The following is a 25,993-nucleotide window of genomic DNA, read 5'->3' as shown; positions in this document are numbered from 1 at the left end:
TCAGTACCGACAGGCCCTCCTCCCAGATGTCATCGATTGGAGGCACCGCGATGACAGTCTTCCTCTTGGCCTCCCGGCGCTGATAGAGGAAACCTTCCTTTTTCTGCTCCTCCGGGTAGAGCTGGAACAATTCGGACGCCCTGGCGATCATGGCGTGGAATGAGCCAATCTCGTCGGGCGGAGAGGCCCGTGTGACGGGAGACCCGTTCCGTCATCGTCGCCCTCAGAACCCGTCGTCGAACCCACCGCACCGTCATCTCCCGACTCGTGGGAGGATGAGGAGGGAACTGCAGGCCTTACGGGGGCGAGTGGAGGAGTGGGTTGGGTCCTCCGTCGTTTGTTCTGAGGACTTCCCGACGGGCCAGGTTGCAGGTCCTCCGGCCTGGGCCATGGTAATCTCGTCCTTATCTCAGGGCATAAGGACTGGATCGCAAACAAAATGGCTGCCAAGCTATCCTGATTCCTACGTTCCGGCTGTGCCGGAAGGGAAGGCTGCTCTTCCTCGCCATCGTCGTCTTCCTCGGTTATCTCCCGAGGATCTTCCTTACGGGATCGAACCTTCTTGAATTGGACTTCGAGATTCCTCACGGCCTCGGTCAGTTCCTCCTCCGAGGCTGACTCCGAGCTCGAGGAGGCTACCATGCCCCCCCTCGCTTCTTCCATCATGGGGGCCATGACGATGGGCTGAAAGGAGGATTCCCTCCTTGGCGGCAGGGAAACTCTAGTCCCGGAGGCAGTCTCCGCTGGTGGGGTCTCTGCCGGCTTGGCCAGAGTCGCCGCGATCGCCTCGATAGAGGCCTTTGCCTGCTGGGTAGGGGCCTTCATCACCTTAGGTGAGTCCTTGGCCTTCTCCTTAGGGGGAGGGGCGACGCCTCGCTCCCCTTCTCCCGAGATCGGACGGGGCTTCTCCCGAAGCTTACCCGGGGTCTCGGACTTCCTCTTCCCCGAACCGGAGCGCTGGCTTGTGGTTGACGGTACCAGGGAAGGTGCGCCCTGCCTGGCGACCGAAGAGCCCGACCTTTCGGTGCTCCCGGAGCCAGCGGACTCGCAGCGTTTGGCCTGGTGTTGGGCCCCCGTCGCCGGGGCGCCCGCACAGGACTTAGAAGCCGGCTCGGACCCTTTCTTCTTCTTCTCACCCGTTGAGCCCTTCTCCAACCAGCTGGCGAGACGGGATCGACGGTCCCTCATGGTCCGCTCCGACAAGTTCTTGCAGAACTGGCAGTCCTTCTCTACATGAGTCTTGTCCCCATGAAGACAGTAGAGGCATCGCGAATGTTCATCCTCCTTAAACACATTCTGCAGCCCGCATCCAGGGCAGCTGCGAAACAGCTTGGGTCCGGGTGACGAACTCGCGTCCTGGGCCATCTCGAAGTAGGCCGCAAATCTTCTGGAATCCTCCAAAAGGTTGATTCGACTAAATCTTCACCCTTGAGGGGCGTAGGAAAATCCCGCAACGGGTACCCGTTAACGGAAGTAGAAACGGTGGAGCTTGAGGCTCGATTAACCGAAAAAATGTGAAAATTCACCTGAAAAAGCGCGAAACACGCAGCAAAAGCTTGAGAGCTAAGCACGAGGACTCCCAACACTTGAACGTGCGGTAAAAATCTGAAGATGGCTGCCAGAGGCGGGGCTTAGGGAGACGGCAGTCATTGGCTGTGGTCAGTATGACGCAGAGATCAGTGATTGGTTACTACTACGAAAGACAGATCAGAAACGAAACTGATACTGATTTATCTTTACCGAGGATTCCCAGCCTGACGACAGGGAATATTCATGAGCATGTGAATCCATGTCAGACCCCATGCTGGAGAAGCAGTTTGTTTTGAAGTGGATGCTGCTTGAATGACTAAACTCTCTGGAGTCGGATGTTTATTCATATATTCAGGATCCGATCCAGCTGGTCTATATTTTCTTGGAAAAGTGCTATCTGCAGCAGCAATGGTTTCTGGTTTCTCCCAGTTTTTCTCCACAGTCCTTTGAAGGGCCCTGTGAAAATGGAGAACAGGATCCTTCTGAGGTCCCTTGACGATAATATCCGTCATGTCAGCTTGTTCAAAAATGGGTGAAGTATTACCCCAACCCATGTATTCAACTGCCCTGGTCATAAGACCCCTGTACCCAGCATCTGCATGCTCTGCAGGATCAGGTTTGGCGAACTCTAATTCTGGGGATGTGTCAACTCCACTGGCAGAATGTAGAGTATCACTCAGGTCTCTCATTCTAGATTCCTGATCAATAAGTTCTTCAGGAACTTGTCTTGTACCATAAGTAACTCCCAAAGGAGTAACTTCGTCTTCTTCTGAAGCAGACTCTTCATAGATTGCAGACATAGATTTGAAAAAGTCTGATCTGGGCAAAGGAGTGAATCTCCTTTCTTCCTCTTCCATCTGCTTCGAAGGAAATGGAAAATCCCTCGAAGTTTTCGGGGGTGTCTTCGAAGTTTTCGAAGATGACTTTGATAATGGCGTCGATGACGCATTTGGCTTTGGTGTCGAAATTATCGACGTCGAGGGCGTCGACGAAGTTGTCGAAGTCTTCGATGATTTGTGTTTCTTGGCCGGCACTGGAGAGGTCCTCGACTCTCGAAGATTCTTCTACGGTTTTACGTCGACTCGAGGTTTTTTGTATTCCTCAACGCTACTGGTCTTAGCCATAGTAGCCTTGGACTTCCCTTTGTCGTCCAATGGAGCGACCTTAGGGGTATAGCTTTTTTCGAGGTTCTTTCGAGGGGGTCGAGGCCGCATTCTCGAAAACCGCCATCATCTTTTTGCGGAATTCTTCCCACTTACTGGGAGAATCCGATTTAGTCGGACAACGAATTTCTTCGGTCGACTCTGAAGAAGAAGATGATGAGGGAGATCTATGTCTCCTCTTCATTTTTTTCGATGATGACAAAGAATGTCTCGATCTACTTCTAGATCGAGATCTCTTCGAGTGCCTATGGCGATCCGATCCCTTAGAATCAGTCGATTTCTTATGTTTTTTTGACGAAACCTTTTTTGAGGCCTCCCTCCCCACCGACAGTTTACCTCTCCTCTCACAAAGAGCTTTTTCGGTCATCGATTGGCAGGAGCCGCAGTCGTCGGTTCGGTGACTGGAACCGAGACACCAGAGACAAATCTGGTGGGGATCGGGAATCGACATCTTAGACCCACAATCTGCACACTTTTTAAACCCAGTTCTGGGTGTCGAAGATGATGACATTTTCTTCACAGAAAAGAGAAGCGTGCCGTTCTCGATAGCGAAGCGATCGGAAAAACGGAACTGAAGCAACGGGCGTGGCTCGGGCTACTTATACCATCGGTGATGTCGACAGAGTACGGAGTACGTCGAGGGTCAATCGATGCCACGACCTTGAGCACAGCGCCCTCTGCCGAAATTTATTTTCCGAAGCAGCGAAGCTGGAGATAACGATTTATCACAAGATGAGGAATACGTGGGAGGACACAATCCATTCGAAAGGGCCCTTACTAGTGAATGGCGTAAGGCTGGCACTGTATCCCGACTTCACGAGAGGAGTACACAAAGGCCAGTCAATTGCTCGAGGCAGGGAAGAGACTGTTAGAGGAGAGAGATTATTTTATTGAGCATTTTTAAGGCGCTTCATACAACAGAATTGCATTTCAAAGCACCACAAGGCTAAATGGGAAGGGAACAGGCGAAATGATAACAATGGCAAAAACCGTAATCTACAGTTGTGGTCCTACTAGTGTCATTTGGCTGTGCAAGTGCATTAAGGATGAGTGCAGGGAATGTGGATGGAAGGAAGAGTAGAGGAGTGGACAAGTGCTGCAGGAGGGCCCGGGACAGAAGTGCTAAGGGGAGCCAAGGAGAAGAACCTCAGGCTAAGTGCTAGTACAGGCGACTCTCATGGGTGGGATGTGGAGCCACCAAACAGGGGCCCACAGGGCTGGGAAGTGGGGTAGGGGTGCTGGTATTGACTGAGAGGAGGGTCTGGGATCCTGTGAGATGAATGATAATCAGGCCACTGGTCACAAAAGCAGTGGGCTGATTAGCAGGGAAGGGAAAGAGGGAAAGAGGTAGACAAGAGGGGGTGCAGTTCTTTACCAGTCCGGCAGATGCCTGGGACTGGTTGGACTGTAATGGCGGTGGGCACCACACTGCGGCACAAGGAAAGGGGAATCCACGTTGATGCGTGACCTGTCTTAGTGAGCGGCAGTAGCATGTACACTGTGAATGGATTGTATGTAAGATCCAGGCAGAAGTGGCAATTTGAGTAATCACGGAACAGAACTGTGGACTGAGCGGCCGGAGTGGGAGACTCGGCTTAGCATACACCCCTCAACCACCTGTCCATAGTTGACAGTGGTCCAGTTGTTTCTCGAAGCTATGTTGAGGGCGACAGATGCTTCATGTTGGGAGGGCGTAGTGTAAAGGGTTCACAGTTGGGGATGTTCATGTTGCAACAGGTTACAGTACAATACATTGCTGTGGGACAGAGGGTTTAACCAGATCAGAGAGATAGTATGATACCAGTGCCGATCCCGGAATACGATGGAGGAACACAAGAATATGGAAACAAATAGTTCCTTACCTACATCACTACGTTGCATGACCTGGAATGTCAACGGCTTCTCGGACAAAATCAAGAGAGGACTTGTGGCTAACTTCCTTAATGCCCATAAAACAGCTATTGCTGAGACACATATTCTCGGGAAAGTGTGCACCTTCCTGTGAGAGTAAAGTATTCTGTGGTGGAATGCACAGGATTTGCTAGGGGATCACGAGGGGTGGCAATGTTAGTTAGGAAAACCCTACCTTTGGAAGTCTCACGAGAAGAAAGAGACCAGTATGGCAGGTATATTCTGCTACAGGGTACATTGTGGGGAGAATCCCAATGTGTACTTAATGTTTACTCTCCCCCAACAGTTCAGGCAGACACACTGGTCTGTGTGTAAGAATTGCTAGCTAAATTTGGAGGCGATATAACGATAGTGGGGGGGGGGCTTTCAACAACACGGTTTGGCCAGTGTTAGCCAGATCGACATGCAGGACTTCACCCGGTCACCCTAAAGTAAAACTCTGCATCTTCATTGAGGCAACTGGACTGAGGGGTATATGGTGGGATCCCCACCCGCGGTAGCAGAGATTTTCTTTTTATTCCAATGCATACACCTCCTTTTCAAGGATTATTTCTTTTTGCCAGGCATGGCAGTCAGACTATGGCAATCAGCGGATTTCATCCAAAGAGGCATCTCTGACCATGCTCCCCTGGTTATGCAAGTTAGACAAAGTGGATATAGGCAGCCAGGAGGATGGAGACTCAATGCATTCTAACTCACAGTCCAATAGCAGACAAACTCCATACAGAAACGCAGGTATATTTTCACATAAAAGAGAGGACGGTGGACAGCCATTCTACGTTGTGGGAGGCTGACAAAATAGAACTGCGGGATCAGGCTATGCATGCAATTGGCCAGTTTAAAAGGGAACGAAGCGCACAGTTGAGGCAGCTGGAGGCAGGTTGCCACAACAGAAACTAAATATGTAGAGCATGACATGGAAGAGAACAGGAGGAGACTTTCTGGGGCCACAAATCGTTTTAAGAAGGCAGCCTTGGGTGATGCCAAGGCAGCCTACTGGGATAAGAAGGCGAGGATATATGATGTAGGAGACCAGTTTGGAAGGATTCTAGCTTGGCTCGAGAAAAGGGAAGAGGGATCAAGTTCGGTACGGAAAATTCAAACAAAGGAAGGAGTAATGGTACAGAGAGGGGAGGACATATCTGAAGCTTTTGCCGATACTACGGGAACTGCAAAGGGAGAAAGGGGAAACGGACATTACTGCGATCTCCGATTACCTTGAGGACATCAATTATTCAGACAGCTTGTTTGTTTGATTTGTATTTATATAGCGCACAACAGCCCGTGGGCATTGTGGCACTTCTAATATATTACATTTGTGTTTATGACAATGCATTACTTACCGTAAAAGCATTTCTGATGGTTTGTTAATCTGCTTAGAATCACATGCTGTGCATAGACTAGCGAGCAGTACCCGGAGTTGGAGGTGGGTTGTGAGAAGGAACAGTAGAGAAAAGATGTCTTAATACTGCTTGTCCCACCTGGGAATCAGATCTAGAGTGGGCATCTAGACAGTAGTGTTTTGTAAAGGTGTGAACAGAACTCCAGGTTGCAGCTTTGCAAATGGACTCAAGAGGGAAATTTGCAATGAAAGCTATGGAAGCCCCGGTGCCACGAGTGGAGTGTGCTCTTGGCTTGAAGGGTAGTTCTCTCTTAGCAAGAATGTAACAGAGAGTGATGCATTGTACAATCCATCTAGAAATAGTGGACTTCAAAACTGCATCTCCTTCTCTTCCTGCTGCCACCGAGACAAAGAACTGATTAGTCTTTCTCAATGGTCTAGTTCTTTCCATATAAAACATCACTGCTCTGCGAACATCCAGCGTATGCAGGCTCTTCTCAACTAAGTTTGAAGGATTTTGATAGAACGTTGGTAGTTCTATTGACTGGTTCACATGGAATTTAGAGATACATTTTGGTGCAAACCTAGGATGTGTGCGTAGAACCACCTTATCTTTGTGAACTGTAACAAAGGGGTCTAGTACAGAGAGCGCTTGTAGTTCACTTACTCTCCTAATGGAGGTGATAGCTATTAGAAAAGCAGTCTTAAGAGTGAGGTCTTTAAGTGTTGCTTTGTGCATGGGTTCAAAGGGAGACCCCATGAGCCTGGTTAATACCACATTTAGGTCCCATCCGGGAGCGGAGTTAGCTATGGGAGGGTGTATCCTCTTCATTCCTTCCATAAAGGCTTTAATAACTGGGACTTTCCACCATGACATTTTAAGTTGGGAAGTGGTGTATGCGGAAAGTGCAGCTAAATGGACTTTAATATAGTTAAACACCAAGCCTGAGTCTAGTAGGTGAGTCAGGTACAGAACAATTTGTGTGAGAGAGCAGTCAACTGGGTTGATGCTCCTTCCCCTACACCAGATGACAAATCCTTTCCATTTGCTAGAATAACAGTGACAAGTGTTAGGCTTTCTAGCTTCCCTGAGAATGTCCATGCATCTCTGCAGGAGTTGTAAATGTCCAAATTCTATGATCTCAGGAGCCAGGCTGCAAAGTTCATCGTCTGAGGGCATGGATGTAGTGTCCTGCCCTTGTCCTGTGACAGCAGGTTGTACGGGCAGGGAAGTTTCACTGGAGGGGATAGGGACATCTCCATCAAGTGAGCGAACCAAGGTTGTCTGGCCCACAGAGGGGCCACCAGTATCATGGTAACTTGTTCCTGGGGCATCTTGTGCACTATCTTCTTGAGAAGGGGAGTCAGGGGAAAAGCGTAAACAAATTTCCCTGACCATGGTATCGATAGACCGTTCCCCCCTTGGATTGGTTCTGGGGGTACCCGGAGGCATAATCTTGGCATTGTGAGTTCTCCAGAGATGAGCACAGGTCTATTTCTGGGAATCCCCATTGTGTGAAGACGTTGAAGACAATGTCGTCGTGTAACCGCCATTCGTACTCTGAGGGCAGAGGGAAGTCTCTGCTGAGTTCGTCTGCTAGCAGATTGAGTTCCCCTGGCACATGTTGTGACAGTAGGAACATGTGTTTGAGAGCCCATTTCCAGATGTTCTGTGACAGCTTGGACAGTCCTGGAGAGTGAGAGCCCCCCTGCTTGTTGAGGTAGTACATGGCTGTGGTGCTGTTCGTGAGGACCATCACTGTCTTCCCTTGTAGGTGTGCCTGGAAGGCTTTCAGTGTCTTGAACACAGCTAGTAGCTCCAGTAAGTTTATATGCTTGGATGCTACGCTCGGAGTCCAGACTCTGTGAACAGTCTGATGGGATAGGTGAGCCCCCCATCCTGTGAGGGATGCGTCTGTGGTCAGAGTGGCTTCCACTGCAGAGGTGGCGAATGGTTTCCCTATTACCAGGTTTTCCTTCTGTTAGGCAGAAACCTGTGCAGTTCCCTTTGGGAACACTGCAAAAGATTTAGGACTACAGGTGTTAGCAGTAAACCCACTTGGTAGCAGTCTGTACCACCCAGATTTACCTGGTAGCTGTGGCTGAGCAGTCAGACTTCTTCAAGAAGAGTTACGCAGTATGCAAAGTATACACAATAGCACAAGCAAACACGGACCAGAGCTTTGGTATCAAGGTATATGATTATTTAAAAACACACTAATTGAAACACTCCAGCACTATTATTGTAAATCACTCTCAACACAGTTACTATTATTATATATACATCCCTTATTCCTTATCAGACAAGTCTTAGTTAACACCACTTATTTCCAGACAGAGGTGAGCGCTTAACTATAGATGGCACTCCAATAAGTTTAACGAAAAAGGGAGGGAAAAAGGCAGAATGTAGGAAGATACACCACACTAATACTTAGGAACTCTTAAGCAAGGCAGGAAAGTCAAAAGTTACTTGTGCCAAAGTCCATAGGCTGGGCCCACTCTTGGGGAGAGCAGAGCACAAATGCACCCCAGATCACACAATGATAACAGGCTAAAAAAGTCTTGCAGGGAGTTCAGAAAGGTTTTAGTTAGGCTCAGAAAAGTTTAGCCAGGGTGTCCCAGGCTCACCCAGGTTCGAAAGTCGGGGGCTAAATCTACCCCGTACAGTCGGTTGCAAGTGAAGCCAGACGGAACACGGTACCTTATGTGGAAAGGATCCTCCAGCGGGGGCAGTTGTTCCTGGCAGCGGGTCGTCTAGAGGAAGAGAAGATCTCGACGTGGAGGAAAGATGAAGGTCGTTGCACTGCCAGGGAAGAAACCAGCCGCAGAGTTTTCCGGTTAAAGGTACTACCCTTCGATTCGCGGTAGTGGTAAAACGTGGTATCCCGGTTGCCGGGGTGCTTGGCACAGGCAAGGCGGCCACGAGATGTTCCAGGAAGCGAAAAAGGAAGCAGACTGGTTATCCCCACCAGTCGAAGGAACAAGACTCTCCGGGCTGGAGATCTCCTCTGTCGTTGGGAAAAGTGGTGAGACGGTTCAGCAGGGCTCCACCGGTGGTGTCGTCGTAGCAGGTCGGCTCAGCTTCTCCCTCGTCGGATTCTTCTTAGGTCCCGTGGCGACTTCTGAAGTTCCAGTCCCCAAAGCCCTGCTTTTATGCAGCACACCCCCATTCACTCAGCCTAGCTGTCAATCAAACATGCTAAGTTGGGCCAATCACACAAGAGTGCGACTTGAGTTACCAAGGTAACTCAATCCAGGGTGCCTAAACCCCTCCCGCACCCCCTGTGGTACCCAGACAGAGTGGCACCACTTTTGGAGGCTTCTGTGGAGAAGCCCGCCAAAAAGTGGAACAAAGGGCTCAACTTGGGTTGGAGTCACAGAAGCGAACACAAACGCCATTTTAGAACCGAGTTCTGGCAAAAAATACCAACCGGAGAATTAATATTAATTAAATAAACCAGCGGTATGTTCGAGGCTATAGGAATTAAATAATTAAAGTTGGTAGCCTCGAACAATGGGAAAATCCCATAGGAAAATATTCGCGGTCGAATATAAAAAGTAGTATCCACTGCCACCAGCCAAAACTCGATCAGGGGGGACGGAGACGTGCCCCCTCGACTAACAGACCCCGGGGCAATCGAATTGCCCTGACCAGTATGTCCACAATATGATGGTTTGTACTGGTTTCTGTTAATAATTTGGGACTAGTAAAGCCAATGGTGACTTTACATGCCATAGGAGACAGTAGTCAGTCCCAGGGTATGGAGTCTATAGTGGGGGGTCACTATGACACCCCTGTGTTACTGCACTGAGGGTGCTGTGTAACACACATCACAAAAACACATGAAGCCCTATGGAGTAAAAGACCCCATAGCCCATTAAGCACATCTAGAGTCAAAGAAACACACTCAAATCATGCCCAAGAGTGAGGGTAAAAGAGTCTCACTCTTGGCAGGAGAAAATAATAAACCCCAAAAATCCAGCAGAGCTGCTGGGGGACTCACTAGGTTAGGAAATTCAGCCTAAACAGAGAATTCTCCCTAACACCTTCGACCACCACCGTAGCGAGAGAACCAAGGCCTGCGAGACCACCACTAGATCGTCCCATTGTCCGCTGGCCTGACACCACTAGCTGTTGAGCCACTCTTGCATTGGGCCAGGCGCGCGTGAGGTACCAAATAAATACATGACACCATCATTCCTAGTAAGCGCATTGCTTTGCGTACGGTCACCTCTCGACCGGCCACATATTGAGGGATCTGAAACAGCATCTTTTGGACCCTCTCGTTGGAGGGGAAGACGAGGCCGTCCTTTGTTCGAATTAGAGCCCCTAGGAATTGTTTGATCTGGCTGGGGTCTAAATTGGACTTCTTTTCGTTGATGGAGAAGCCCAGTTGAAACAAAAGGTCTACAGTCTTTTGGGTATTTGCGAAGCATGTTTCATAAGAATCCCCTGTTATGAGCCAATCGTCGAGGTAAGGGTATACTGGGATGGACAATCTGCGCAGGTTGCCCGCTGCCACTACTTTCGTGAATACTCTTGGCGCTGATGCTATGCCGAAGGGTAGCACTCTGAACTGGTAGTGTTTGCCCTCTATCATGAACCCGAGGTATTTCCTGTGCGCTGGCAACATTAAAATATGAAAGTACGCATCTTTCATGTCCAGTGTTGTCATGTAATCTCCCTGAGAAAGCAGGGGGATTACCTCCTGTAGAGTCACCATACGAAACTTTTGAGGTTTGACAAATTTGTTCGTAGGGCGTAAATCTAGTACAGGGCGCATGGTTAAGTCCTTTTTGGGTACAAGGAAGTACACTGAATAAATACCTTCCGTTACCTGGGATAGAGGCACGACCTCTATGGCTCCTTTTTCTAGTAGTTGGTCCACTTCTTGAAGGTCGCGAGGTGTTCCGGTGACCAGCGCCGTCCCCTCGGGGGTCTGTATGTAGGGGATCTGTTGAACTCTATACAATAGCCACAGGCTATGGTTGAAAGTACCCAGCTGTCTGATGTTATACCCTCCCATGCTTGAAGAAAGGATGTTAACCGCCCCCCGACCGGCGTAGCATGGGAGGGGACCCGAAACTTTGAGTCATTTGGTGTTGGTGGCTTGGGAACCTCTAGGGGTGGGACCCCGACCTCTTCCCTTGCCACGACGTTGTCCTCTCAGGTTATATTGTCCACTGGTGCCTTGGTTAGAGGACCAGTTACCTGCAGAATATTGCTGCTGCTGCTGTTGTTGCTGCTGGCGCTGGCCTCGAAAAAACCACTTATTGCCATAACCACGTTTGTTGGGAGGCCTTGAAATTTGATCTAGTGTCTTGATAGTGTCAAATTCTTTCTTTGCGGTTTCTAAAGCCTCATCCACCGCTTTACCAAAGAGGTTTGCATCAGATTTGTGAGCCCGCTTCCAGATGAGTGTTTGCCTGCCTTTCTGAGGCCCCGTGCCTCCATCTTGCACCATTCGTGGTGCTTGAACTCCCCTCAGGCCCCCTTGCGCCCCGTGCAGGCCTCCTCCCTCAACCCACAGCAGACCTACCGGCCTTCGGTTTCCCTACTTCCTGAGTCACTCCCTCCCGCATCCCAACCCGCCCATCGTGCCCTGATTGGCCGGGTGCCTGTGGGGTCACGCCATTACCAACCCTCCTAGGGCATCCCTCTGCCCGGCAGCCCATCGGCTAAGGACCTGAGGCGAAGGACGGCTCCTACAAAGACGGCTCCAGGACGTATCTGCAGGTATCAGCAGGAGAAGCAAGAAGCCAACTTCAAGTAAGTGTGGAAAGGGCGGAGTCAAAGCAATTACTTCACGCCATGCTACCCTACAACTCAACTAAGGAAGCCTCACCACTGTAAACTCGTTATGCTGTGTCAGAATTTCATTTAGATACCCTGTCCTATACCTGTGCAAAACTGAATTTAGAAGTGTGCCCAATAGCCTCTGTGAAAGTTGAATTTAGAAGCACATTTAGAAGTTGAATTTAGAAGCACGGCCAATAACCTCCCTATTGAAAGGTGAATTAGAAGGGTGCCCAATAGGCGCTATGTGAAAGTTGAATCTAGTAGTATGCCCAATAACCTCTCTGTGTGCCCAATTCCCTCTCTGTGAAAGTTGAATTTTAGAAGTGTGGCCAATATAGCCTCTGTGAAAGTTGAACTTAGAAGCGTGCCCAAAAGCCTCTCTGTGAAAGTGCATTTTAGAAGTGTGCCCAATAGCATCTGTGAAAGTTGCATTTAGAAGTGTGCCCAATAGCCTCTCTGTGAAAACTTGAATCTGGAAATATACCCAATAACCTCTCTGCAAACTCTAAAAGTGTGGCCAATAGCCTCTGTGTGAACATAGAAGTGTTCTATGTGGAAACTGAACTTTAAAGTGCGCCCAACAGCCTCTCTGTGAAAGCTGAATTTAGTTGTACGCATAATAGCATACCGGTGAAAGTTGAACCTAGAAGCTGAATTTAGAATTACACCACTAGCGTCCCTATTTAAGTTAAACTTAGAAGTGCATTTAGAAGCTGATCTTTACAAGTGCGCCCAATAGCCTCTCTGTGATTCTAGAAATGTGCATTTAGAAGCTGAATTTAGAAGTGTGCCCAATTGCCTCTCCGTGTTCCCAGAAGTGTGCCCAACAGCCTCGCTGAATCTAGAACTGCGCCCAGTAGCCGCTCTGTGAATCTAGAAGTGTGCCCAATAGCCTCCCAGTGAAAAGTTAAATTTAGAAGTGTACCCAATAGCATCCCTGTGAATCTAGAAGTGTGCCCAATTGCCTCCCTTGAATTTAGAAGTATGCCCAATTGCCTCCCTGTGAATTTGAAGTGTGCCCAAGTGCCTCCATGTAAATTTAGAAGTGTGCCCAACAGCCTCTCTGTAATTCTAGATATGTGCATTTAGATACTGAATTTAGAAGTGTGCCCAACAGCCTCACTGAATCTAGAAATGTGTCCAGTAGCCGCTCTGTGAATTTAGAAGTGTGCCCAATAACCTCTCTGCGAATTAAGAAGTGTGCACAATAGTCTCTCTGTGGAAAACCAGATTAGAAATGTACCCAATAACCTCTCTGTGAACATAGAAGTGTGCCCAATAGCCGCTCTGTGAAATTAGATGTGTGCCCAATAGCGAACCCTGTGAAAGTCAAATTTAGAAGTGCGCCCAATAACTGACTGAAATTCAAACGACAAGAAAGCCCTCCAAATTACAGTTGAAGCTAGAAGTGCTCCCAAAAGCCTAAATACCATCTGTGTACAAATTGAACTTGGAAGTGTGCCAATTACGTGTCCCCACTGAACCCAAAACGACAATAAGGTATTAGATTTTACTATCCACTTAATAGCTCCTAATAGCCTAATATCATCTCTGTACAAACTTAACTTGGAAGTGTGCCAATAGCGTGCCCCCACTGAATTTAGAACTACAATAAGAAAGCCCTCCCAAACTCCGCCTAAAAAAATAATAATAAGCTTACCTGTATTCCAGCTTACTAGAACAAAGCCTACCCAACAGCGTAACTGTGCTGTAGCTACAACTAAATATGCCACCCAGTTAGCATATACTAGGATCTAGCTATATCTCAAACGGCCTAATATCTGCAAGCTAGTACAATTAGCACACTAAAACCTAGAATAATTGAATAATATCACCCGACCTCTTGGAACCTTGAGTACAAGACCATTCACGGCCAGTGAAACAGCGGAACTTATAAAGTCCGATAGACTAAGTTGCTCTTGAGACTACACCTAACAGCTCGTACTAATCATGAGTGCACCCACTCCTCCAGAATCCGTCAGAAATGACTGCCATAAGCTGCCCCCACTCCCCGATCTTCCCTCCCATCCCCTCCTCCCAAATCATCCCACCCTCCTTTGCATGCCCTCGCCTCTCCAAACACCAAGCCAGAGGGGCACGATGGCGAGCCAACCACCCTAAGAACACTCCTCCCACGAACATCCCCACCGATCAGCCCACGTTAACCATGCCCGCTCCCCTCACTATCATAGCGAGCACACCCTGCCCACAAACCCCCACAGCCTCTGCTCCCCGAACACACCATTTCCCCTCCCTAAAAACTGCACGCCTAGCCTTTGCAAGAACCAAAGCTGCATCCCTCTCCCCCTATGACTCCCCCACCCTCTCCCACACTCCAATCGCAATAAAGAAACTAAAGAGGAACCGTACCTGGTCCCCCTCAATCTCCCAGCACTCCTCGCCTCCCCTGTCTCGACCCGCAACCTCTGTACCCCAATCTCCTCCTTCCCCCGTAGCTTCACCCTGCCTAAAATCCCTCTCCCTCGACTTCTCATCAACTATAACAAAGTCCTAACCACCCACACCCTACCTTCAAATCCCCCGAACCAAACCCGAGCATCCCAACTCCCGCAGTCACCCATTCCCGCCCGAAACCCGCCAACTCCGCTGCTCGCCCACTATTCTCATCGATCATCTCCCACCGTACCCCTCTCCCTCCCCAACTTCCTCTCTCTCCACCACCACCACCACCACCACCTTCCGCTCCTCTCCGAGACCAACCTCGCCTCCCGATGTGAACTGCATCCTATTTAATGCCCGTTCCGTAGCAAAAAACAGATACTGCATCTTTGACCTCCTCGTCTTGGACAAACCAGATCTTGGTTCTCGGACAATTTCGCCCCAATCGCCAGTGAAGCCTTCCCCCCGAATACTCCCTCATCCAAATGAACCGTCCTTCTAGAGAAGGAGGAATAGCATTCGTCTTCAAGTCTCTCTTCCACGCCTCAATCATCGACAACCAACCTTCCATTCCATCCTGCGAATCTCTCCTCGTTAGACTATCCCTCTCCCCGTCGCTCTGACACAGCTTCCTAATAATCTACAGACTCCCTGGCTACGATAGACATTTCGCAAACAACCTCTGCGACTCTATTGCCAGCCTTCAACTAAAACCACCCCAACCTCACCCTTCTTGGAGACTTCAACACATGGCTCGACATTCCCACCAACCCTATGACACACTCTCTGGTTGACGGTTTGGACGCAATTAACCTCCAACCCCACACAAACGGCCCGACACACTATAAAGGACACACTCTTGATGCCATCTTCAGCTCCAACACCATGATTCATTTAAAGCCCCCCACCCCTATCCTCTGGTCCGATCACTTCATTCTCTCGTTCACCATTCACTCACCCAACCGCCTTCCTGTACTCTAATCTGAACCTCCGAACCTACGCAAATGCTGGAAAGAAATAATAATTGTCCCGGACCTAGCCAACGCACTCCTCCAGTCTCCACCACCTACCTGCCTACTCAACAAAAAACTAACCCCTGACGCCTTTGACTAATGGTTTCAATGCATCTATGACACGGCTCACACCCCCTTGCAAATCATCAACCCGCCGTGGCCTCTTCCCCAGATGGTTCACTCCTGGGTTGAAGATCACTAAACAACTATATAAATACCTAGAACGCAAATGGCAGAAAGACAAAACCCAGGTGAATAGGGCCACCTTGGCCGGTCACCTTTACCAGTACAAAGCCGAAATCCGGAAAGCAAAAAAAGCCCACTACAACTACCAAAATCAAAACTGCAAAAACCCAAGCAAAGAACTCCACAAAATCATCTCCGAATTCACCCATCCGGCATGCAACACAACCCTCCTGACTCCCTCACAATCTCTGTGCGACTCACTCTCCCTCCACTTTTTCACCACGGCCCTCAAAAGAAAAAATACTCTAGCCACCAACCTTGCTCTTTTACATCCTCCAAGCAATTCTCCCCCCATACCGGCCACCTCACCAGATGCGACCAGTAGGCAAACAACGTTTGAATCCTTTCGTCCAATATCACCAGAGCAATTTCTAAAACTACTATCTGCCCGCAAACCATCTGGCTCGCCACTGGACCCTTGCCCAGCCACAACCCTCAAAGGAATGTTCACTTCCACCTGCCAGGTGAACACGCAAGATCCATTATAAATGCCTCCCTGTCCTCTGGTATCTTTCCCGACGCATTCAAAACGGCTTATGTCAAACTTCTAATTAAAAAACCTTCCCTCGACCCTTTCGAGCCAAAAAACTACCGCCCCATCTCAAACACCAGATTCCTTGCCAAACTCATAGACCGAACGGTCTACTCCCAACTAAATGCCTTTGTCGAAGCCAACAATCTCCTAGACCCCGCTCAATCAGGTTTCAGAGCCCGTCACGGAACTGAAACCACCCTAACCTCAATTTGGGATGACCTTAAAATGACCGCAGACTCCGCGGGATGCACGGCGCTAATCCTTCTTGACCTATCCGCCGCCTTCGACACAATCACTCAATCCTCCTAGGCCGCCTCCATTCCCTAGGAATTCGTTGAACCGCTCTTAAATGGATAGCTTCATTCCTCAAGGATCGGTACCAAATAACGATACTCTCCAACTATACCTCCTAAGCCCGACCAGTCGACACGGGAGCCCCACAAGGAGCGTGCCTATCTGCCCTCCTGTTCAATCTCTACTTGATCACCCTCCCACCAATAATTCGCTCGCACAACATCCTGTGCTACAACTATGCCGACGACACCCAACTAATTCTGAAACTCCTGAACTCAAATCCCAACTGCCGACCTGACCTGGCCTCCTGCCTCCTTGACATAGAACTCTGGATGACCCAAAGCCACCTCCTGTTAAACCCCTCCAAAACGGAAATCATGGTATGTGGCAACATGGAACTTCTTCTACAACCACTACCCTGGCCATCCGCCATGGGCAACTCTCCGACCCCCTCCAACTCAGTGAAAAATCTTGGATGCACCCTTGACTCTGACCTAACACTCTCGCGCCAAGTCAACAACGTCTCAAAGTCCTGCCACTACCACCTTAAAACCCTTAGGAGCATCTTTCCATATCTCTCCTTTCCCAACAGACTTTCCGCAGTCCAATCAATCGTTATATCAAGACTGGACTACGCAAACCCCCTATACCTCGGAGTCCACGCGTACCAACTGAATAAACTCCAAAGGGCACAAAACGCGGCAGCCAAATTGCTTCTTGCGCTTGGCCCAAGAGACCACATCTCCCCAGCCCTTAAAATGCTGGGCTGGCTTCCAGTAGCCCGAAGGGTGACTTTCAAAACCTTGTGCATCTCGCATCGAGCACTGCATAAAACTGGACCTCAATATCTTCAAGACAAGCTAAAACCCTACAACCCCCCATGCACCTTAAGATCAAGCTCAGCCGGTCTCTTAGTCATTCCGAAGACAAACTCAATCAGGTTAGGCGGATCATCCTTCTCAGCCTTGGCCCCCACGCTATGGAACTCACTCCCACCCCACATCTGCCAGACTGAGGATTTAATGTCTTTCCGCAAACTGCTGAAAACCTGGTTCTTCCCCTAAAACCAACACATACCAAACTAACCCAAACAGACCGACAGCAACTCAATGACACCAATCCATCCAACAACCGGATGCGAGAATCTGACAGCGACCCCCAATGTAAACTAGAAGGGCAAACCTAATTAAATTAATAAAGTAGAGCAAGCAGTGAAATGGTTAATAAGAGTAAATCATACGAGAACAGGAAAGAGATTTAAACTCCCGAAATGGATAGAATGCATGCAGAGCTAACAAAGTGAATGGCGTGGATGAATTACTTAGAACAAATAACTATATAGTTTCAATGAATGAGAGAATCGAATGAATATGTAGACCGATGAGTATATGGAATGGATGAACATGTTGAATGGATGAGTGTGTAGAGCAGGCTGGGTGTGTAGAACGGACAAGCGTGTAGAGCCAGTACAAGGCTGAAATCCGGAAAGCAAAAAAAGCCCACAACGGACAAGCGTGTAGAGCGGATGAGCGCGTAATACAGGGAAGCGAGTAGAACACAGTAGTGCGTAAAACAGATGAATGTCCAGAACGGATGTGCGTAAACGGGATAAGTGTGTAGAAAAGACGAGTATGTGAACCTGATGAGTATGTAGTGCTCATCAATATGAATAACGCATGAATATGGAAGCGCAGAGAGTGTGTAGACCTAGCGAATGTACAAAGCGGATGAGCGTATAGAGCGGAGGAGTGTACAGAGCGGATGAACGGATAAGAGCGGATGAACAGATAAGAGCGGATGAACAGATAAGAGCGGATGAACAGATAAGAGCGGATGAACAGATAAGAGCGGATGAACGGATAAGAGCGGATGAACGGATAAGAGCGGATGAACGGATAAGAGCAGATACGAGTGGATTAGTGGATAGTGCGGATGAGCGGATAGAGGCGGATAGAGCGGATGAGTGGATAGAGCGGATGAGTGGATAGAGCGGATGAGTGGATAGAGCGGATGAGTGGATAGAGCGGATGAGTGGATAGAGCGGATGAGTGGATAGAGCGGATGAGTGGATAGAGCGGATGAGTGGATAGACCTGACGAATGGATAGTATGGATGAGTGGACGGAGTGGATGAGAGGATAGAACGGTTGAGAGGATGAGTGGATAGGGCGGATGAGAGGATGAGTAGATAGGGCGGATGAGAGGATGAGTAGATAGGGCGGATGAGAGGATGAGTAGATAGGGCGGATGAGAGGATGAGTAGATAGTGCGGATGAGCGGATAGAGTGGATGAGCGGATAGAGTGGATGAGAGGATAGAACGATTGAGAGGATGAGGGGATAGAATGGTCGAGAGGATGAGTGGATATGGCGGATGAGAAGACGAGGAGATAGGGCGGATGAGAGGATGAGTGGATAGAGTGGATGAGTGGATAGTGTGGATGAGAGGATGAAACGGTTGAGAGGATGGGTGGATATGGCGGATGAGTCGATGAGAGGATAGAACGGTTGAGAGGATGAGTGGATAGGGCAGATGAGTGGATGAGTAGATAGGGCGGATGAGAGGATGAACAGAAAGGGCGGATGAGTAGATATGGATAGAGTGGATGAGTGGATGAGTGGATGAGAAGATGGAACGGTTGAGAGGATGGGTGGATAGGGCAGATGAGTGGATAGAGTGGATTGAGTGGATAGAGTGGATGAGAGAATGAGTGGATGAAGCGTATGAGTAGATCGAGCATATGAGTGGATAAGAATACAGAGTGAATGAGTGTACTGAACAGATGAAGGTATAGAACAGATGAGTGTAGAGGTGAATATATAGGACAGGATAATGCCATTGAATGTGTGAAAGGCACGAGTGATTAAACCAGATGAGTGCGGGGAGCAAAAGAGTGCGGGAGCAAAAGAGTGCGGGGAGCAAAAGAGTGCGGGGAGCAAAAGAGTGCAGGGGTCAGATAAGTGCGAAATGGGGACGAGTGCGTAGTGGGGACGAGTGCGTAGTGGGGACGAGTGCGTAGTGGGGACAAGTGCGTAGTGGGGACAAGTGCGTAGTGGGGACAAGTGCGTAGTGGGGACAAGTGCGTAGTGGGGACAAGTGCGTAGTGGGGACAAGTACGTAGAAGGAACAAGTTACTTACCTGTAACTGTTGTTCTCCAGCATGGGTCTGGCATGGATTCACATGCTCATGAATATTCCCATTCGTCAGGCTGGGAATCCTTGGTAAAGAAAAAAATCAGTATCAGTTTCGTTTCTGATCGGTCTTTCTTAGTCGTAACCAATCGCTGATCTCTGGGTCATACTGCCCCCAGCCAATGACTGTCCTCTCCCTAAGCCCCGCCCCTGGCAGCCATCCTCAGATTTGGTAGCACGCCAAGTGGCAGTATGACCAAGTGAAGAGCAGCAGAGGGGTAGGTGGGAGGGTTCACATGTGAATCCATGCCAGACCCATGCTGGAGAACAACAGGTACAGGTAAGTAACTTGTTCCTTCTCCAGCATGGGGTCTGGCATGGATTTACATGCTCATGAATAAAAGAATACATAGCAGTATACACATGCACAACCACGGGAGGTGGCAACAGGCTCAACATTAAGCAATACAACAACTCAACATTAAGCATCTCTTACCTCCTCACCAGGCTCACCTTAAGCGAACAGGTTGCGCAGCACTGCTTGGCCGACCCTGGACTCCTCCCTGGAGTCCCGATCGACGCAGTAGAATCCTGTGAAGGTGTGCGTCGACCTCCACGTAGCAGCCCTGCAGATGTCCAGCAGGGGCACTCCAGACAGGAACGCCGTGGTAGCAGCGATCGCTCTGGACGAATGGGCTCTCGGACGGCCGGGCAGCGGTCGGTTTGCCAACCGGTGACAATGCATGATGCAGCCGGAGAGCCATCTGGAAATGGAAGTCTTCGAGAGAGCCTTCCCTTGATTCACAGACCTAAAGTTCACAAACAGTTGTGACGTCTTCCGAAAACTCTTCGGGCGGTCCACGTAGAACTTCATCGCTCTAGGTACATCCAGTGAGTGCAAAGTCTCTCAGCCGGCGTCGAAGGCAACGGAAAGAAAACTGGTAACACCAAGGGCTCGTTGAGGTGGCAGTCCGACGGCACCTTGGGCATGAAGGAGGGGTGCGTCCTCAGCACCACCCTCGTGTCATGAAGAGTCAAGTATGAGACTTGCAAGATAGGGCCTGAATATCTCCCACTCGTCGTGCAGAGGTGATGGCCACGAGGAAAGCTGTTTTCCATGACAGGAACTTCAAAGGCGCCGAATGCATAGGCTCAACTGGGGCCCCCATGAGCCTGGTCAGCACCACATTAAGCTCCCACGCCGGGGCAGGAGCCTTCACCGGCGGGAATGATCGGAATAGTCCCTTCATAAATTCCTCACCAGGTGATGAGACCACAAGGACGCCCGACCCGTCGTCCTGGTATATCGGGAGATGACAGCCAGATGTATTTTTATGGAGGCGTGAGCCAGTCCAGCCTTGGCCCGCGACAGCAGGTACGGCAGCACTTGAGGGGCCGTAATTCGCAGAGGGTTAATCTTCTGTGCACCAGAGAACCTCTTCCATTTATGACCGTAACACTTGAGAGTTGAGGACGCCCTGGCCTTTGCAAGAACCTCTCTGCAATCAGCCGGGATATCGTACCCTCCAAACTCTAGTGCTGCAGGAGCCAGGCCTGCAAGTTCAGCGACTGTGGGTCGTGGTGGAGAATGGCGCCTCCTTCTCTGGAGAGAAGATCCATGTCCGCCGGCAGCCTGACTGGCGGGGACGTTGACAAGTCCAGAAGGTCCGGGAACCAGACCTGCCTCGGCCACGCCGGTGCGACGAGGATCATCCTGCACCTGTACTTCTTGAGCTGGTTGATGAGGCGGAGCAGCAACGGCAATGGAGGGAACGCGTAATAGAAACAGGCCGTCCCAAGGGAACGAGAAAGCATCGCCCATGCTCCTCGGCTGTGGGAATCTGCTGGCGAACCTCTGGCACTTGGAGTTCGTCGCCGTCGCGAACAGGTCGATATGGGGTTTGCCCCATCGTTGGAAGAGTCGATCCACTTGATCTTGGCGCAGTTCCCACTCGTGGCACGAGCGCAGCTCCCTGCTGAGTGAGTCGGCGATGGTGTTTTTTATTCCTGCCAGGTGGAAGGGAACCAGAAACATCCCATGGGCGACGGCCCAGTGCCACAGATCCTGGGCCTCCTTGGATAGGGCTGGGGATCTGGTGCCCCCCTGCTTCCGTATGTAGAACATCGTGGTGGTGTTGTCGGTGAAGATCCTCACCACTTTGTCCTTGAGGGACGGGAGGAACGACTTGAGCGCCCAGAACACTGCTCGGAGCTCCAAGATGTTGAGGTGAAGAGACCTCTCCTCCGGGAGCCAAAGGCCTCTTGCGTGGAGATCTCCGGTGTGGGCCCCCCAACCCTCTAGAGAGGCGTCCGTAGTCACAGTCTCCTGAAATGCCAGGGTTTGAAAGTCTGTGCCCGTCGTGAGGTGAGCCCGGGTGCCCCACCATAGGATCGCCCGACGGAACTCCTCGTCAAGAGGGATCCTGTCCTCGAAGCAGCCCCTCGCCTTAAACCAGCGGGCGTCGAAGAACTCCTGTAGCGGACGCATCCGAAGTCTGCAAAGGGGCACAAGGTAGATGCATGAGGACATCATCCCGAGAAAGGACTTGATGGACCTCACCCTGGCCACGTCCGTGGCTAACAGGCGCCGCACCTTGCCCAGGATGGTCTTCGTCCTCTCCTCTGAAGGGGAGGCCAATTGCTCCACTGTATCAAGCTTCGCCCCCAAAAACAGTGCTACTTGCGATGGAACCAGGTGGGATTTGGGGTAGTTGATGGCGAACCCCAGCACCGTGAGCAACAGGACGGTCCTCGCCGTATGATCGACGGCGAGTTCCCTTGACCTTGCCCGGATTAGCCAGTCATCCAGGTATGGGTAGACGTGAATCCCCTGCAGGCGCAGCCGCGCCGCCACTGGTGCAAGGTACTTGGTGAAAACCCTGGGTGGCGACTTTAATCCGAACGGAAGGGCTCTGAATTGGTAGTGGCGTCCCTGAACCACGAACCTGAGGAACTTCCTGTGCCTTTTTAGAATGGGGATGTGGAAGTAAGCATCCTCCAGGTCCAACGACGATAGGAAGTCGCCTTCCTCCAGGGTGACCATCCTGAATTTCTGCGCCTTGATGCATTTGTTTAACCGACGCAGGTCCAGGATGGGGCGCCAACCGCCTGTCTTCTTTCTGACGAGGAAGTACCTTGAGTACACCCTGGAGCCCCGGAGCATCCTGGGGACGAGCTTGATGGCACCTTTCTTGAGCATCGCCTTTACTTCCAAAAGGAGTTGAGGGACGTGATTCTCCTTCCTGGCCACGGGAGGAATGCAAGGGCACTTCTTCAGGAATTCCCGCGAGTGCCCGTTGGCCAGGGTGTCCAACAGCCAACGATCGGTGGAGATGGACTCCCACACTCTGACGAATTTTGTCAGCCGGCCTCCCACCGGGGTGCTTCGGTGGGGGCCCGACAACCCGGCCAGGTCAGTCTTGCTTGGAAGCGGCCTTGCCGCCTTGGCCTCCTTGGTGACGACGGCGGGAACCCCCTTGCTTGCCGCAACCTCCTGTCCATACAGAACTGGAGTCTCTCTAGGGTTTTGTGAGGCACTCCGGAACGGTCAGGGGGAGGAAAGGGAGGGCCTTCCGTTAGGAAACGCTTCGACCTATCCCATAACGGCGAAGAGAGGTCTCCTTCGCCTTCAGAAAAGCCTTCCGGTAGGCTAGGAGTCCCTCTCGACGGAGCAGGAGGTTGCTGCCTTCCTTCTGGTCTTTTCGGCGTCTCCCGGGCCTTTGTCATGATGCCTACCCCCAAGGAGCCAGACCGGGCCCAGCAACCCCAGAGGCAGACATGTTCCCGAGGGAAGTCCCAGCGGCCCCAGGTAGGGGCCCTTTGGACTCAGCCCCGGCGCCTTTGGCGCCAGGCTCATGTTGGACAACAGTCCAGGCGCCATAGGCGCCAGGCTCATAAAGGATGACTTTGTGTTAAGAAGTGCTTGGTGTGAACTTACCTGATGCAGACTGTGCTGCAACATCCAGGCCACCTAGAGGTCTGAATGGGACTATTTTACCTATGGGACTACTTTACCACACGGGTGTGGCCGGAGGAAGAATACATACCTTAGAGGAAGACTATATACCTGGAACTACTTTGAAGGCTATTTAAGCCACACCCAAGCAGCAACTCACGCTTCGCGTTGTTCTGAACCTAGCAGCTGGATGCTCACCGTGTCTGCTCCTGCATCCGGACTCCAGCCACGCCTGACAGCATCCTGGAACACCTGTAAAGGGAGAAGAGAGGAGAACAGGAGAAAGAAGAGACATTACCTGCTTAATCCGCATTCCAGAGTCATCTCGCCGACGATCCTAAAGGGAAGACATTCATTTTTAAAAGAACATCGCATAGCTCGCTGCAGCGCAGCATTCCACTCACCTTTACTAGGCGCCTTTTTGCCCATCAGCGACCATCTGGATCTTCCGCCGCATTTCAGCGCCTAAAGGAGAAAAAGACAAGAACAAAGGTGAGCTAGGGAAGAGAATAAGAAAGGCTTAATTTCCACCATAAGACTTACCTGTTGGGTCAATCCCTCTTCACTTCAGGTCGACGCCGTTTCTTTGGCATTTCCGAACCCCGGCCCCTAAGGGGAAAAAGACATTAGCATTAGTGAGGGAATGCAAGGACATTAGCGGAACGCTCATCAAGGACTTACCTGATATTTATTGGGACATCTCTTCTCACTTCGGGTCGGCGCTGTATCTTCGGCATTTCCGAACCCCGGCCCCTAAGGGGAAAAAGACACAAGCATTAGTGCATTAATGCAAGAACACTAGAGGAACCACTCATCAAAAACTCACCAGAATTTTCCTTCGACGGTTCCATTCCCTAACTCGGAATCTTCATTCAGCACCTGAAATAGAGAAAACAGACAATGGTTATTTAAAGCTTGAACTTGCAACAGAATTCTTACGATACCTTACCGGAAAAGTCAAGCGAACTTGAACTCTCACCAATCCGAGATCCAGTGAAGTAACTGGATAACAACGCGCCCCTGCATCAGAAGCAGGATGAAGAGCTCGTCCTTTCAGACCCTAAGGTGAGACTTCACGGGGAATCGCAGAAGGGTTTCGTGGAGGGTGAGAAGGGGAGTGGGAGGCCTACGCATTATCCCGCAGATTGTTAATACTCCCTTTTCACACACAGAAAGATATTTCTACGAGCCAGACAAGCCAGATTTGGGGGTCCGGTCCATTCCATCTTCCGAGTCCTGCGCATCACCCTAGAAGAGGCCACAGCAATCCAAACCAGGCCAGCACCTCCGTGGGAGTCAGGTGAGCGTTACAGAACGCAAAGCCTACCTACAATTTCCTACCCGGGCGCTATGGATACTTCCGAGACAGACCAGCTGGCCCAACTTTTGGGGGAATTACGGGCAGAAGTACATTCCGCCCGCCAGGAGACTAACGCTCTCAGGAGAGAACTGATCCTATCCAAGGAACGAACTGATGACCTGGCCAAACAGCTGAAGCAAGGTCAGACAGGACAAACTCCGTTACCTGGTTCCGAGGGTAATCCCACTCCTGTGGTTTCGAATAACCCGGTACAAATCAATCTACCTGGAAATATGCCACTGGCCCCGCCTGGACATTTTGCTGGGGACCCCAAGAAATATGCCGTTTTCATGAACCAATGTCGCATACACCTTCTATGCATACCTGGGGCCTTCCCTAATGACCAAACCAAGGTAGCTTTTGTATTATCTTATCTCAGCGGCTGTGCTGCCGATTGGTCAGTTCCTTTGGTAAGTCAAGATGACCCAATTCTCCAGGATTTTCAAGGCTTCCAGGAAAGCATGGAAAGATTATTCGCTCGACACTCCCAGGGACAGGCCCTGGACAACAAACTGCTATCCTTACGACAAGGTAACCAGGATCTCTTATCCTACATCGCCACCTTTAATAGGTTGATTGTGGAAACAGGGTGGCCAGAAAATAAAAGGATCACATTATTTCATCGAGGCCTGCGCGGAGAATTTAAAGACGTTCTAGCTCAAATTGTAAATCCGCCCCAAGCCTGCGCGGAATACATAGACTTAGTGGTCCAACTTGATCACAGACTTCAGAATAGAAAAGCAGATCGATCTAAGTTTGAAACCCGAGTGTTGATCAAAACTCACGCTGACCCCAAGGGTACCGACATTTCAGAACCTATGCAAATCGGTGGAGTTAAAGGACCGTTAACTCAGAAGGAACGAGAAAGAAGGCGGCAGAAGCAATTATGTCTTTATTGCGGGGCTTCTGGCCACTTTTTACGAGATTGTCCGGTAAAACCACCCAAGAAGGTGGTTGGAGCCACTGACAACAATCTAACGGAACCTGATTCGGGAAACTGTCATGCTTGCGCCATGGGCGCATCCATTTACGCTCAATATGGACTATTTGCTTATCATTTATTTACAACAGACTCCAACAAACTACGTATACCACAATGCACCCGGCTACAAACATCGATTCCTGGCTGTTCCTATTTGTCATCTAAGGAACTACACCCCCCAGAAGCCCTAGGAACTTGCCCTGCTTCCACCAGCCCAGGAACAGAAAGGGAGGTGGCCGATTGCCTGCAGGTGTGCTTAGCCAGGTGCACCCAATTAGCCTGCCTCTGTGCTGGGCTAGGCAGTATAAAAGGCTGCTGCCTGCAGCTGCTC

The sequence above is a fragment of the Ambystoma mexicanum genome, chromosome 1q (assembly GCF_040938575.1).
Source record: "Ambystoma mexicanum isolate Mex_15411 chromosome 1q, UKY_AmexF1_1, whole genome shotgun sequence".
Taxonomy (NCBI): Eukaryota; Metazoa; Chordata; class Amphibia; order Caudata; family Ambystomatidae; genus Ambystoma; species Ambystoma mexicanum.
The sequence above is the reverse complement of the archived record's forward strand: the minus strand, read 5'-3'. Positions refer to the sequence as shown.